Genomic DNA, 13,948 nt, shown 5'->3' on the forward strand with positions numbered 1-13,948 from the left:
CCTCAGGAGGTTCTGACGACATGTGCCCAAAGTGGTGGGGTCCAGCCTGCTTTTACACATTTTAAAAAGACATAAGACATCAATCAATGCATGTAAGATTTATATTGGTTCGATCTGGAAGCGTGGGGCAACTTGAGGCCGGGGCTTCCAGGTCATAGGTAGATTTTAAATGTTTGGTTGGCAGTTGTTTAGAAGAGTTATTATCAGTGGAAAGGAATGTCTGGATTACGAAGGGCTTGTGGGGACCAAGCTTTTGTCATGCAGATGAAGTTTCCAAGGAGCAGCCTTCAGAGAGAATAGACCGTAAATGTTTCTTATCAAACTGAAGGTCTGTGCTGATGTTACTGCTGCAGGGTATAATGAAGCCTGTCCAACCTCCTCTTCCACCATGGCCTCAGCTAGATTTTCAGGTTAACTCTGGAACGCCTTTGGCCAAGACAAACGGTCTATTCAGAAGGTTGGGGGACCTTAGAATTTTATTTTAGCTTTATACTTGCCACCAGAATTTGTTGGCTTTAGGAGTAACAATTTTGAAAGGATCTTTCTGCAGAAAACAACCCTGTTTCTTGAGTCACAGTGGCAGGAAGATGGAAGGGGTGTGGGCCCCGTGGCATCCTTCCTATCCCGCTGGGGACCCTGTGATCATGCCTCAGTTCTTTAGTGCAACTGTCTCAAAGCAAATAAAGTGGAGGGATAAGCTTGATTCTCAGGGGTGCCAGTTCGACTGAATTTTTACAGGAAGAAATGTGAAACAAACAAACAGAAACAGCAAAAGAATACCTCCAATCCCCTGACACAAGTGGACCTAAGGGTTTGTTGGGTAGAGGAGGACAAGCTCTCAACCTCTCTCACCTCACCTCTCAAGGCCTCACTCCAAACCTGACCTTTATCCAAAATTGCATCTCATCCTACTGAATATTAGCTGGAGCTTATATTTGCTAAGGTAACATTAAGGACATTCACATTTTTTTCAATAGCAAAAAGCCACATTATTCAAACCACAGTGAAAACAACAATACTGGCCGGGCACAGTGGTTCACACCTGTAATCCCAGCACTTTGGGAGGCCGAGGCAGGCAGATCATGAGGTCAAGAGATCAAGACCACCCTGGCCAACATGGTAAAATGCCATCTCTACTAAAAATACAAAAGTCAGCTGGGCATGGTGGAGCATGCCTGTAGTCCCAGCTACTTGGGAGGCTGAGGCAGGAGAATTGTTTGAACCTGGGAGGCAGAGTTTGCAGTGAGCTGAGCTCACACCACTGCACTCCAGCCTGGCAACAAAGCGAGTCTCCCTCACAAAAAAAAAAAAAAAAAAGAAAGAAAGAAAAAGAAAAAAAAATGCTAATGACATTAAATAAATAAATAAAGCTTTTATTTATTTGTCATTTAGTATTTTCCAAGCCATTTGCTAGGTACTTGTCATCCTTACCAAAACAAAAAAAAAAAAGGGTGAAAAAGATGAGAAGGTGAGGTTGGTCGTTGTCTTAGTCCCTTCAGGCTACTGGAACAAAAATACCATATGCTGGGTAACTTAGAAAGAACAGAAATTCATTTCCCACAGTTACGGAGCTGGGAAGTCTCAGATCAAGGTGCTGGCGTAGTCGGTGCCTGGCGAGGGCTGCTTCCTGGTCCACAGACGGTGCCTTCTCTCTGCGTCCTCACAACGTGGAAGGGTGGAACAAGCTCCTCCTTGGTGGGCTTCTTGTCTAAGGGCATTCATCCACACTCAAGACCTCATCACCTCCCAAAGCCTCCACCTCTCAGTGTTTCACATTGGGGGTTACCACTTCAACATACGAGTTTTGGGGGGACACAGCTCAGCAGTAGTTGATCCTTTACCTGTGTGAGTGAACTGTAGCACAGAGCAGCTAAAACTGATGCTTAGTTTCAAGAGCACGATTGGAGCCAGGCCTATCAGCCTACAAAGCCTGCCTGCTTACACCTTCCGTGGAACCAGGCATCAAGCGGACAAGCTGGGCAACTTCATTTAGATTTTAGGAACAGTAGAGGTGAACTAGAAAGATGCATGTTTAATGTAAGTATTGGACTTGACCAAAAGAGGTAATTCAAGTGTATCTGGAAGCTCCAGTCATACTTTATTTTTGTCATGACTCTTTATAATGACCTAATAGCTTAATGTAATTCTAGTGGAATTAGACTTGAAAAGTTTGAATTTATATATTGGATCTCATTCTGCTTCAGTGACAACTGCCCTTAACTGGAGCGTGCTGGCCTGACCCCCTAGCCCATCAGGACACCCAGAGGGAGCATTGGCCAGGACCTGGTTCAGCTGGTCTGGCCAACCAGGTAACACTCCCTTTGCTTAATTCTTCAGGAAGGCTGCACCATATATATTTTTGGCCATACAATCTTCTCATTGGTGGACTCAAGAAGCACAAGACCAAAATTTCAGGAACCATCGCAGAGGCCTGAATGTCCACTGCAGAGCTCATGCAGTCCGAAAATCCTTCTACTTAGCTCATTTGCTTCTATCCGGCCTCAGCTGTCCTCTAGCCTTTTTGTATTTTCCTCTTGTGGTTAGATAACAGCTGCTCAGCAGTCTTCCATAATTACAAGATTCTGAAAAACAGTTTCCACCGTGGTAAACCCATAAAAGAGGGTGAAATTCCTATTCCTTAAAGCAGAAAATCTCTGCTTCAGAGGTGTGTGAAGTCTCCATCTGAAGTTGCAACCTCAGGTTTCAAGCACTAAGAGATGTCTGCAGAAAAATATCAGCAGGTGCTCCTCTGCCCTTGTGAGTGCACATCCATCTCCTTCCAGGTACGTGCCTGAGTGTGTGCACCTCCCACACACCACAGATCTGAAAGGGAAGCTGGACTCGGCAGGAGCCTAGCATGAAAAGGCCACACACCTTGAGAGGAAAACGGGGACTGACCCAGAAAATGCTCCAATCTGTTTGCACTAAGTTTCTCCTTTACCATTTCCTCCTAATGGTCAGCAGCTCCAGACACTAAAAATACCCACCCTTCCTAAACACTGAGTATCCCAGATTTTATTCTTCATGCAGCATCTGGCAATGGAACCACCCGTCCATGGTATTCTACAATGTTTAATCTGCAGATTGTTTTCATTTATAGGATGGGTATTGGAAGGAATTGGATATCCCAGCAAAGTCGGTTTATGAACTTGTCTTTTTGAGACACAATTTCTCCCAGGTAGAACAGATAATAAGAGCGGTGCAGTACTTCTTTTACTAATTCGTTTGAGTTCACATTTCACATCTCAAAATGCAGGAAGAAAGGGTTTCCAATGTTATTTGACCCAATCCTTGCTTCAATTCTCCTGGCATTTATCTCTCTTGTGTATGAAAAGCTTCTTTTGAAGTCAGAACTCCGGGCATGGAGGAAGAAGAAATTCGTCAAGAGAATTGAACTCAGAAAGATTAAAATGTAGAGTTTTAATATAGCTGTAGCTGACACCTGTCAAAGAGATAAAAGGAATACTTTGGATTCTAAGAACAGTGCCAGGACTATGAAGCACTACTTTTAAAATACATATTATTTTGATTGAAATTTGTGGAGGAAAAAATCAATATAATCAACCTTTCTAGTAAATGGATACACTGAGAGAATGTACTTGGCTCTACAGTATTTATTTTTTAAATGGAAAAAAAAAGCCTTCAATGAACACATTTTTTATATGTTTTCTAACAGGCAATATTTCTAAGTGTACTTAACCTAGAGAATTTTCCTTTTCCAATTTTATCTGGAGTTATTCCCACATAAAAAACCTTCTTAACTCTAAATGAAAGTTGATAAATTATCCGTATATTACCAACATAGTTGCGACAGAATATCAGAGTCTCAAAGTTTTGAAAAAATAGAAATTTAGAAATGATCGGTTAATCCCTCTCCAAAGAAGAACAATTGTATTAAAAATCCACCCTTATATAGAAAAGAAAGATGAAATCCTGAGAGAGTCATGTCAACATTTAACCCTTCTCATTAATGTTTCCTCTCACATTCAACTCCCGAAACTACAGAATGCATTTGTAAGAGTTTTACTATTAAATCAAATTTCTTTGTGAATATTCTAGAAAATGATTGCCAAAAACAGAGGTCAGTTTGTGTCTTCCAAATCTAAGGATTAGACGTAAAGGTATTTTCATGACTTGTTTGCCCTGAATTTTCTGATTTGTGTAATTATAAGGAGAGTTCAAATATTATAATGAAAAACTTTTAAGATTGCACATAATAAGTTATATTAAAATACTATAATGACAATTCTTGTTAACCATGAAATAGCACCCTGAAGCATGAAGTTCAGGCTCGATAAATATTTATTTCTGTTGTTTCATCAACTCAATGCTTTATAAATTATGATTGATTGCTGCATATAACTTCAAGGTTGACATTTTCTTTAATTTACTCTCAGAAGAAAGTAGAGATTTAAGATACTGTCCCCCTTGCTCAGTCTATGAGAACATAAAACCTGAAAGGACAGACGACTTTAGGAAGAGGTAATGAGTTCTTTTTGACAGGCAGAGTTTGAGGTGTCTCTGAGTCATTCAAGGAGACATCCACACCTGGTGATAGATTGGTCCAGTCTGAAGCCTGGAGGACCAGAGCAGGTTCTGGACATGAACTTGGGAGTCCTGGGCACTTATGATGGCTGAAAGCCTGAGAATGGCGAGAGTCCCCAGCAAACAGGCATCAATAGGGAAGACAAGGGTACGAGTGATGGTGCCACAGTTGAATGGGCAGAGGAGAGAGGCCCAAAGAGGAGACTGAGGAGGAAGTGGCAGGACTATGAGGTCAAGGAAAGGGGCCTCCAATAGGAAAGAGTATCCCACTGTGTCTGAAGCTTCGGGGAAGTCAAATAAGACTGAATCCAAGAGTGATTGTTGAAATTAAGAAAAGTTCATCCACGGCAAATGGTTTAGTGAAAGTAAAGCCAGATTCTCTGGCTGAGGTAGTGACTGGCAAGAAAGGATGTGGAAACTAGAAGCATAAATTGGTCTTTTGAGACGTTTGGCCATGAAGAGGAAGAGATAGGGCAGATGTTTTTGAGGGAATGTGGTGGCCGAGGGAAGTCTGATGCTACTTGTTATAAAGGAGTCTATAGACAGAGGGGCATGGGACTATCAGAGTGAGGTTCTTTGAAAAGACACAAGGAGATGGGATCCAGAGAGAGTCAAGCCCACATTTAATTCCTAATTCCACCTCCCTCTAGTTACGCACTTGAGCAAGTCTCTGCATCTGGAGTAGAGATAGTTATATCTATTGCAAAGAGGCAGGGTGAGAGATGTACGCATGAATGCCAATTGCACAGTGCCTGGCACATGATAAACATATAGAAGGTTGCCATGGGACTGGCAGGTCAGTGGTTAGTGATGTAGCTGTGGCTGTGGTGCTTGTGGTTGTGGGAGAAGCTATAGGGTTAGTTAGCAAATTACAGAGCAACCTTTATACTCACATCACGACTCCAGCTTCGTATCTCCAGTGGCACTCAAGAGATATTAAGACTATGTTGAACTAAATAAAAATAACAATACATCTTGTCAAAACCTGCAGTATGCAGCAAAAAAAATACTGCTTAAAGGAATGTTTGTAGCACCGAATACATATATTAGAAAAATAATCAAACTGAAACAGGAAAACAATAAAGGAAATCAATGAAATCAAAAGCTGTTTCTTTGGCAAGATCAATACAATTGATAAACCTCTAGTCAGTCCAACAAAGAAAAAAAAGAATGAAGACATATTACTAATATTAGACACGAAAGAGCGGCCATCACTACAGATTTCATTATGTGAAAGGAATAAATATTAAGGACAATCCCATGCCCACATATTTGATAACAGATGAAACGAACCAATATCTTGAAAGATACTATACCTCGTCTGTTGCAGCGATAACATAGTAGCATCTTTTCCTCTCTGATTTTTCCCTAACCTTAGTGCTGGATCTTCTTCCTCACCTTACTAATATAAATTTCTCTCATGTTTAGCTCAGTACCTAACACTTAGAGAGGTATGCAATGCGTGTTTCTCAAATGAATGAGTCGTTCCTCATTTTCATCCTCATTCGTCTCCTTTTCTCCATGTCTTACTTATCTCACTATCAAAAATTTAACTCTCAGTTCTAGGGAGATAATAATTTAGTATCCAATTTCCATCAGGCTCCAGGTTCATATTTCCAGTTGTCTGAAGGATATGTCCACCAGAATGATCTGCATCTACTCCGAACAGTCTGCTGGACTCATGACCTCTGCTGGCTTTACTCCTGATGCTGTAGTTCTCTGTAGTAAACTGATGTTCTCCATCATTAAAACCTTAAGTTTGCATGATGCCATGTTTCCTTTTCCCTTGATTTTTTTTTTTTTTTTTTTTTTTTTTTTTTTGAGATGGAGTCTCTCTCTGTTGCCCAGGCTGGGGTGCAGTGGTGCGATCTCGGCTCACTGCAAGCTCTGCCTCCCAGGTTCACACCATTCTCCTGCCTCAGCCTCCCGAGTAGCTGGGACTACAAGCACCCACCACCATACCTGTCTAATTTTTTTTGTATTTTTAGTACAGACGGTATCTCACCGTGTTAGCCAGGATGGTCTCGATCTCCTGACCTCGTGATCCGCCCACCTCGGCTTCCCAAAGTGCTGGGATTACAGACATGAGCCACCGCGCCCAGCCTTTTCCCTTGATTTTTAAGTCTTGGACATAGTTTCTTCCTAACGATCCCCAACTCCACCCTCTGTTTCCCCGTTGCTCCTGGCTTAGGCTTTCATCTCTCATTGGAGTAATTCGACATCTCCTAAAACGCCATCCTATTCATGGTTCTCCTTGCACAAATTCACCCCTGAACACAAGTCTCATTGCTAAAGAGAAGTGGCATTTCCAGAAAGTGTTTCAGTAGAGCATTCAGCCTTCTTTCCTTCTAGATCATAACTGTATCTCAGGACCCGTTTCCTCCTATCCTTATTTTTTTCAAACTAAGAATAAGCTCCAAGATCTGCCTTTGAATCCCCAGTTTTCTATGGCTCTCCTGTGTAGCAGAAGTTGGTGCTAGCTTACTTCCTCTCAAAAAATTGACCAGTGTGGGAGGAAGATATCACAATTCTAGTGGACACGTCCACTGCCATTAGAAATGATACATCCCCCGACTCAAATGCACAAAACCCTTTGACTCTAGTGACCAGGCTGTACATTAATTTCATCTCCCCTGTATCTCCGTGTTTTCCCTTCACATATCATCACACTGACCAGAGATTTTTACCTATGCCCAGTGAATTTCATTGATCTCCTCTCTTTCCATCATAACCCTGAAGTGCCAGGTGATTTTTTATGGTCTTAAAGGTCATAAGTATACATTAAACTATGATTAGCCAGCTGCATCCCAAATCATCTTTAAACCTTCCATCAGTACTAAAATGTTACCCTGATCATTAGCCACTTCCAGTTTAGACAAATTCCCCATTTCTCTAGGGTTATGTGTGATTCTGCGAGGAGGCATGGTTTCTGTCAGGAGCTGAGCCTTTGGAGAGTGCCAGGACTGAGGTCACTTTATTGTTTTGTGTCTTCTCTTTGCTCCTTCAGGCCCAATCTCCACCTGCTCTAGGTTCTGGGAGGCAGATTTGTATCCAAGCATCAGAGGCCTCCCAGACTTTGGCTTCCACAAAGCCTCAGCCATTAGGCTTTATCAATAGAGATCTGTTGGAAAAAAGATGGAGGGAAGGTGTTTATTCCTCCAGCTTCTCACAGGTGCAGCACTGCCTGTGGAGTGGCGATGTCCTTCCATGAAAGTGGACAGCTCCTCTCTGGTGACCTCCTGCCCCTCAAGTGTAACCCTCAGATTTCAGTCATTACTCCAACCCTTCATGCCTCTGCCCTAGGGGTGATGATGCCTCTGCCCTCTGTTAATAGTCCTGGGCAACTACACTGTTTCTTGTGATTTTCCATCACTATGTCCACACCTTTGGAAAATGGGCCCTTTATTAAACTTTCCTCAAATACCAAATTTGACTGTGCCCCATGTTTCCTGTTGGGACCCTGGCAGACGTAACCCCTTAGTGTGTGATATGGTTTGGCTGTGTCCCCACCCAAATCTCATCTTGAACTGTAGCTCCCATAATTTCCATGTGTTGTGGGAGGGACACGGTGGGAGATAATTGAACCACGGTGGCAGTTTCCCCCATACTGTTCTCATGGTAGTGACTAAGTCTCATAAGATCCCCTGGTTTTACAAGGGGAAATCCCTTTCTCTTGGCTCTCATTCCTTTTTGCCACCAGCGTGTAAGAAGTGCCTTTCGCCTTCCGCCATGATCATGAGGCCTCCCTAGCCACGTGGAGCTGTGAGTCCATTAAACCTCTTTTCCTTTGTAAATTACCCAGTCTTGGGTATATCTTTATCAGCAGCCTGAAAATGGACTAATACAGTGTGTGACTTTATGTCACTTAGTTAACTTCTAGAAAGATATTTCTCGTTGGTAAAATGGGAATTATATTACTTATCTTTGAGAGTTTTGTGAAAAACAAAACAAAGAATCCCTTCTACAAGCAGGAAGCTCAACTCTCTATAATAAAAATGGGATAAGTGTAATATCATTAAACTAAATTTCTGCATAGACAAAATGGGAAAGACAAAATACACGAATGTTAATAAGTTCTGATAACCCACTACCATTAGACCAGCCCAAAAGACAAAATACACACTGGGAAACATTCTTGCCATATACACAATAAATAAACCTTATAATATATAATACACTCTTATTAATCAATATAAAGAACAAGAAAATGAATGCAATAGGAAAATAGCTAAATGCAGTAAGAGAAAAACAAACAAGCAGATTTAACATTTTTAAAAGATGCTCAGCCACATACTTTGTAAAAAGAAATACAAATTAAAACCACATTGAAATACGTTAGTTTTTGTTGTTTTTACCTGTTGAATCCAAAAAGATTGAAAAGTAGGGTAATATATCCTGTTGATGAGTATGTGAGGCAATCTGAACTCTCATGCATCACTGACAGGAATATGAATTGGTACCACCTCTTTGGAGCGAAACTTAACAATATCTAATAAATAAAAAAATGCACGTATCCCCTGGCCCAGCAATTCTACTTCCAGAAATTAATTTTCTAGGTATACATACACAAGTGAAAAAGACTCACATACCAAGCTATTCATCACAGCACTGTTTGCAGACGCCAAAGATGGGGCCAGTCTGTCTCCACCAGTGTTGGACGCATGTAGGGGCTTTGTCTCCTCCAGCTAGGCTCAGCTGGAACCAGCTGTATTAGTCAGGGTTCTCTAGAGGGACAGGACTAATAGGATAGATGTATATATGAAAGGGAATTTATTAAGGAATATTGATTTCCACAATCACAAGGTGAGGTCCCACAATAGGCCGTCTGCAAGCTGAGGAGAAGGAAGCCAATCTGAGTCCCAAAACCTCAAAAGTAGGGAAGCTGACAGTGCAGCCTTCAATCTGTGACCAAAAGCCAGAGAGCCCCGACAAACTGCTGGTGTAAGCCCAAGAGTCCAAAACTAAAGAACTTGGAGTCCAAGGGCAGAAAGCATCCAGCACAGGAGAAAGATGAAGGCTGGAAGACTCAGCCAGTCTAGTACTTCCCCATTCTTCTGCCTGTTTTTATTCTAGCCATGCTGGCAGCTGATTAGATGGTGCTCACCCAGATTGAGTGTGGTTCTGCCTCTCCCAGTCCCCTGACTCAAAAGTGAATCTCTTTTGGCAACACCCTCACAGACACACCCAGGAACAATACTTTGCATTCTTCAGTCCAATCAAGTTGACACTCAGTATTAAGGCTGGTTTCCCAGAATTCCCTTCCTTATAAGTTTCTGGATTGCAGCTCATCACAAGAGACACGTGCAAGAGCTGGAAGACAGTACTGCACCATTTGTCGAGCTTGAAAGCCGGTGCACGGCAGGTGTTATTGCCCCTCCCAGCATGCTGCTCACTGACTTGCAGGCAGGGCAGCAGCCAGTTGTGCAGCTCCTACTGCATTCGTCTCTGAATCTCAGTTAGGTGTGCGTCTGGCTCCATGGAAAAGGGCACCAGCTTAGCTGGCAGGTGCCCTGAATGGTCAAAAATAAATGTGGTGAGAGAAAGCCACGGTTTTCGCTTATCCTCGCAGGTTCTAGTTTTTCCTTGCCCCACCCCCGTCCCTGCTTTATGGCCAACAGCCCACCCTGCTGACTTCAGGCAGAGCACCAGGTTCCGAGTCAAGACTTACATGGGTTGCTGGCTCCAACGCCCAGAGCAGAATTTGACTGTGTGAAGTCTCGTTCTTCCAGATCGCTCAGAGTGGACCCGCTTGCCTGATCAAACCCCAACAGATAAAATTAGTTAAATAAATCATAAGGATTATATAGTCATCAAAAATAATGGAGGTAGATTTATACGTGGACATAAAGCAATGCACAAGGTTATATAAAGTGAAAACAAATGAGGTTCAGAAAAACGTACCTGGTGCGCTACTTTCTGGGCAATAAAGAAGTGAGAAAATGCACACACATACACTGAACAGGCATCTGTCGTGTGCCCACTCATTACGGGCTGTCGCTGGAAGGATGTAAAACCTGTTCCCTCTCCTCGGGGGATGAGACCTGGGAAAGATGGGGAGGATGGTACTGCCTTGTCTATCTTTTGTACTGTTTGATTTTTTTCCTGCACTTGTATTAATTTTTAAAATAATGATAGTGACATTTTAAAAGTGAAATAACACTGAAATCTCTGGGCATGATCTCCTGAGCGTCAGTGGTGCTCAGGACGCCTCAGCTTCCTTTCTGTCCCCACCTTGCCGCCTGTGCAGGGTCATCCCATGCTTCATGCCTCCACGGGACAATATGATGCTGTGAGCCATGCTATGGGCGCGATGAATAGCACAGGCCAGGCAATGAGGAGGTGCTCATCTGTGGCCGTCAGTCTGAGAGCCGATGACACATCTAAAGGAAGAGCATTGTTGGACATGAGTTTAATTGTTGGAGTAGAAAGTAAAGAGAGAGATATTCAATAGTTTGTTCTTGAAGAAAAAAAAAAGGAGAATCTCAAAAGTATACAAAGGGTTCAGGGGAAAAGGAAATATTTCCTATGGCTGTTGGCCTTCTATATTTTCCTTATGTTAAAGAAACATAAGTTACTGGAAAAGGGGGAGTATGCACTCACAACATTGGAAAATTCGAAATACTCATAATGGCATAAAAATCTCAAAAGGTTGGCCGGGCGTGGTGGCTCACCCCTATAATCCCAGCACTTCGGGAGGCCGAGGTGGGTGGATCACCTGAGGTCAGGAGTTCAAGAGCAGCCTGGTCAACATGGCAAAACCCCGTCTCTATTAAAAACACAAAAATTAGCTAGGCGTGGTGGCACATGCCTGTAGTCTCAGCTACTTGGGAGGCTGAGGCAGGAGAATCGCTTGAACCTGGAAGGCAGAGGTTGCAGTGAGCCGAGATCACGCCACTGCACTCCAACCTGGGCAACACAGTGAGACTCCATCTCAAGTAAGTAAGTAAGTAAATAAATAAATAAATAAATAAATAAATAAAAAACTGAATTCTGCTTCATTTATAACTACAAAGTTTAAGATAGTAGGTGTGTATATGTAATACGAGTGTATGTCTGTACACTAGAGCCTTAGGAATACCTTTTTGTTTAATTTGTAAGAATAAAAAGAGTTTCCCCTGAAGTCACCGTGAGGAAGATATGCAATCTGGTTTAATGTATTCCGGCAAAACATATTTATGGCAGATTATAAATTTTGTAAAATATTCACACACCAATATAAAATATTCTGGTAAAAAAAAAAATGAAACTCAAAAAAGCTCATTGCCTTGAAGAAGGCGTATTTTTGGTTAGCCGGTTGTAGGAATACAAGTCATATATTCCAGCCTGTAGGCAGCGAAAGCTCAGCTCTGCCCTCCTACACACTTACAGCAGGGGAAACACATCCACCTTTTCAAGTCACTTCCTCCGAGTTACTCCAGTGGGATTTCAGCAACAGGACTTTCGTGCACAAGTACCAGTCCTCCTCCGCCTTTTCCTGTGGCGCTCCCACCTCTTACAACCAGCGTAGAATTACATTCGAAGGGAAAGAATAGGGCAGATGAACTCCAAAGACTGCACTAGAAAGAAGGAAGGATACATCTGAGAAGGAGAAGAGCTTTGCCACAGATGTGAATTCACAGTGAGCAGCATCACTAGAGATCACGAGGACCCCCCCTCCAGGGCACTCCGTCTGCTCCCACAGCACCCTCTGCCTCAGCCTGTCCCCGACCGTAGCTGTCAAGGGAAGCAATGTGAATAACAGAGAAGGGTCATATTTTTTAAATGAAGCTGCCAGGCACAGTGGCTCACGCCTGTAATCCCAGCACTTTGGGAGGCCGAGGCAGGAGGATCACCTGAGGTCAGGAGTTCGAGACCAGCCTGGCCAACATGGTGAAACCCCGTCTCTACTAAAAATACAAAATTAGTCGGGTACAGGGATGCGGGGCCTGTAATCCCAGCTCCTCAGGAGGCTGAGGCAGAAGAATTGCTTGAACCCGGGAGGCAGAGGTTGCAGTGAGCCAGGATCGCACCACTGCACTCCAGTCGACAGAATGAAACTCCATCTCAAATAAATAAATTAATTTAATTAAATTAAATAAAGCAAAAACTTCGAAGTCCTATGTTCCCGTAGCTGTTCTCTGTAAGAGCCAAGTGCACAATGGCCTTCATTCCTGGGCATCTGCTCAGAACTGCGTGTGGCGTCCACGAAGGAGTCAGCGCGCTGCCAGGCTCACTTCTACAGACATAAAAGCACTACGAACTAAAAACCAGCAGAGCTCACCGTTCATAACCCTAATCCCTCTCAGAGTGGTTCGGGGTTTTTCTGTGCTGATTAGTCCCAGCAAATCAGACATCAAGCTTTCCAGAGGGAGGTTTCCTTTCTTTCATACCAATTAGTCAGAGAGCATTTGAGGAAAGGGAAAGGCATCTGAGAGGAGGCAGCGTCTGCCCTGCTGCGAGGCGACTTATCTTTCCTCACTCAGGAACATCCCAATCATCATTACCAGGCATTTATGGACCACCTTGCCTCCCCAATCAGCTAGTAAATGGTTTTACAAATGGATTAGAAACAGCATAGATAGGGATCACTTCACACAGCACCAAAGTGTACAGTCTCCTCAAGGGGAAACGTGGGGACTTGGGTATAAATCAGGATAACATTATGCTAAGGTTTAAGACCAACCGTGAAGAATGGCTTGTTTGCAAAGCCATGGGGAATATGAGGTAAGCAAAGGACATTTTCCTGCCCCTGGTGACAAGCTCAGTGCTGTCTGGTCAGTGGAGGTCTGAGGTTAATGAACCTGGCATCCAGATGGCAGTGCTGCCGGAGGGACCAATGGGCAGCCTCTTCGACTTCTGAAGGGAAACCCACCAAGCTACAGCCAGGGCTTCACTGTGTCCCTGAGTCTCACCAGCAACGCAGCGCCGGCCTCTGACCCTGAGCCTGGATGACACAAGCCACTGGCCTTCTGATGCTCACACGTCCATCAGGACCCAGGTGGTCTGCTTTCCAGAGTCCCGCTCTGCAAAGTCAACACCGGCACTTTCCTACAGAACCAAACAACAGGAGCCAGTTTGTTTTTGCGTGAACCCTCGTAAAGCACATTGGCCCACAGCTGCCTCGCTCGGGTGCCCTTCAGCTGCAACTTTGAAAGTGTTTGCTATTCTTAAAGTTGCCCATTCAGGCGATGCCCTACTGAGCCTAACTGTTCACTGTGAGTTCCACCAATGGCCCATGCAGTGCTGGAGAAGTATTGGCCATCCCTGTCCACCTTGCTTTGTTGTGAAGGCAGAGAATTAGGTACTTTATATAGTTCGAGTCTATTAGAAGTGAATTCCCTCAGGGCAGTTACGAGCAACGCTAATTTTTAAATGGGTATTGTACTTGATATTTACTCTGCGGAGGTGTGGGCCGCTCCTCCAC

This window comes from Theropithecus gelada, chromosome 4 (assembly GCF_003255815.1).
Source record: "Theropithecus gelada isolate Dixy chromosome 4, Tgel_1.0, whole genome shotgun sequence".
Lineage (NCBI taxonomy): Eukaryota > Metazoa > Chordata > Mammalia > Primates > Cercopithecidae > Theropithecus > Theropithecus gelada.